Raw genomic sequence first — 3,330 nt, 5'->3', positions numbered from 1 at the left:
GCATATGCTATGGTAAAATTAAACTCTTAAGCCACATTTGATAATGAAATTCTGCTTCATTTTTGTTTTGTCTTGGTTTAAATGCATACCACCAAAACTGGTGAAACACATAATACTATAAACTTACTATTTTACTTTTGAACTTTTCATATTTCTTGAAAATAGATAATAAGAGTAAAAGAATATGTGGATATTAGACTAGAACTGAAAGGACAGATTACCCAAATACAAAAATGTTTTGTGGATTTTTCTATGGCACCCATAATATAAGTACAATTAAACTTTTTTAATTCTAGAAAGTTAAAAAAAAAATTCTAATAATTTACTAATTACTACACTGCACATTTGAATTTCCATTTTTTGCAAGCAAAAACCACATTTCCTATGAAATAATTTAAACATTTCCTTGTTACATTTTATTTATGATAGCATTATGCACATATATATTTAACTTTCAAAACAGTTTCGAAAATAAACATAGTCATTCACATTTTACATTTGAGGAAACTAGGATGGATGTAGTTGAAGTCTCATAGCTCCCAAATGGCAGAGTTGAAATATGTTTTCTGTTTCCAAAATATATTTTTTTCCAGTTGCCAGGCTTTGACTCCAACAAGCTTTATATTCAGCCTGATCAATTAAAACCATCTCAAGCTCCAAGATTTTTTTTTAAAAAGAAAAGTAAGGCCGAGCACAGTGGCTCAAACCAGTAATATCAGCATTGTGGGAGGCCGAGGTGAGAGGATTGCCTAAGCCCATGGGTTCAAGACCAGCCTGGGCAACTTAGGGAGACCTTATCTCTACAATAAGTCAAGAAAAATTAGCTGGACGTGATGGCACATGCCTATAGTTCCAGCTACTTGGAAGGCTGAGACGGAAAGATCACCTGAGCCCAGCAGGTCGAGGCTGCTGTGACCGGGAGCGTGCCACTGCATTCCAGCCTGGGTGATAGAGGGAGACTCTCACTCAAAAAAAAAGGAAAAGAAAAGAAATTATTTTTTGGAACATAAGATGTATGGATCTATTTTATACATATAAACAAAATAAAAATCTAGCCATTTCTTTTTCATCTCTTTTTTGAGTTCCCTACCTACTGAAAGAAGGAGATATAATTGCACAAGTTTTAAATTTGTGAATTTCAATGTTTGCAGGTTAATATTGTCTCTACAGAATGATTGCTCCATAAAGTGACTTTAGGTACATATACAGACAATTCATGTTTAACTTGATAATGCACCTTCTTACCCAGAATGGTACTGAGTACCAGAGAAAGTGTGAGTCTATGTCTGTTTGAAAGAAGTAGTGGGGTTTACATACATCATTCTTTGGCTATGGGTAGGTAGGAAGGTGTCCTCGACTGAATTCTTCAAACATAATACCTTTCCTTATGCCTTTTGACACTTACTATTGTCTGCTACTAGCTCCTGGTCATCCGGACAGATCCTCTGTAGAGCCTTGGTGGAATACAAGTTGCATAAACACTTTTCACACCTATCATGTGGGCACACAGAAAGTGGATCCCTGTACAAAGGATCTGGAAATCTAGATGCTCCTATCTAGTCACCTTACTTCTTTTTATCTGACATGGAAACATGGGGGGCTTCTCTTAGAGTCATAGTTCTTAAACTTGGCTCAACATTAGAATCATTGAGGAGGCACTAAAACCCACCAATTCTGGTACCTACTCTCTAAGACTCTGATCTAACTGGACCCTTCACTCAAAAAATTAAGGCAATATAGAATACTGAGTGATCTATCACAGAAACAAAGAACTGAGTACTACATGGTCTCACACATAAGTGGATCCTAGAAAATTATCCTAATGCCATAAGAAAGGGATTGGCAGTAGTGGGAAACTGCCAGGGGGCAGGGGGGCACAACACATCAATAAGAGTACCTGATCTCAAACCAGGTGAAGTGGGGACCAAAGTGGGGCCTAAACTTTACCTACACAATGACCATTTGTATACCTAACCCTGAATTGTACTCCACATCTTTAAAATAAAAAAAATTAAGTCAGATTTTCAGGGGATGAAGCACAATATTGTGCTTTTTAATAATCCTCAGTTGATTCTGATGTTCAACCAGGATCATGTTCCTAGACTAGAAGCTTTCCCTGGGTTGCTTCCAGGAAGGATTATACCAGTCTTTCCTACCTATGTTCTACAACTTCCCATACCCCTATAGGGTTCAATTGTGACATATGCTTCCTTTCTCTGCTACATCTTCTTTCCAAGGGAAAAAGAAATAGAAGAAATGTTTGACTTCTTCACTTGATGTATTTTACTAAGCACCAGATCTCCAGTTTTTGAGATTATACTGTAGTAGAGTATATTTCATGAAAGCAAAAAAAAAAATGATAAATATATGTGTGTATATATATATATATATAGAGAGAGAGAGAGAGAGAGAGTTATCTGTATTAATCACTTTTCAGAGCAAGTTGAAAGTTCTACATGAGTATTTTTAATTTTTTAAATTTTTGTAGAGATGGGATCTTGTTATGCTGCCCAGTCTGGTCTTGAACTCCTACCATCAACTCCTCCTGCCTTGACCTCCCGAAACACTGGGATTATAGACATGAGCCTTAAAAAGGAAAAAAATACTGTCACATTATATAGCATGAATACATATTGAGGACATTATGCTTAGTGAAATAAGTAATAAAAAGACAAATATTGTATGATTCCACAAACATGATGCATCTAAACAATACACAGAATTAGAGAGTAGAATGGTGGTTACTAGGAATTTGAGGGAGAAGTAAAAGGGAGTTGTGGTTTACAGGGTATATGGTTTCAGATTTCCAAGAGCAAAATGTATTGGAGACTGATTTCACAACAATGTGACTATAATACTTAACACTACTGAACTGTAGATTAAAAATGAATAAAATGGTAAAAGATTTATATTTCAGTCTCTATATCTATGCTACCCCAAAATATATCTCTTTGGCTGAAGATCATTTTGTGCTGAAGACATTTGAGATGTAATGGATGCAGAAAGACTTGCCAGAGCTTCCCTTATCTGTCTAAAAAGAGGAAACTACTTAGAAATAACAGCTACTGTAAATCCCCCCTTCCAGGGAAGGTTTATGGCTATGAAGAAAACAGAAAGTCTGAATAGAGATGGCAGAATAGAAATGGACCTGCATACACAAACCTTGCCATGATAATTCTTATCTTCTTTCATCTTTGCCATGTTTTTTACCTTTTCACCATTTTTTGCCCTTCAGAGTACCAAGCCCTTTTCCTTTTCCTCCAAAATAGAATATTCCTTGTTAAAAATGGCATATCAGCTCTCAAGCTTATCTGTTTTTCTGGGTTTTAA

The sequence above is a fragment of the Carlito syrichta genome, unplaced genomic scaffold, assembly GCF_000164805.1.
Source record: "Carlito syrichta isolate Samal-C Ts95f unplaced genomic scaffold, Tarsius_syrichta-2.0.1 Scaffold303982, whole genome shotgun sequence".
NCBI classification, from domain to species: Eukaryota; Metazoa; Chordata; class Mammalia; order Primates; family Tarsiidae; genus Carlito; species Carlito syrichta.
Note: the sequence above shows the minus strand (reverse complement) of the source record.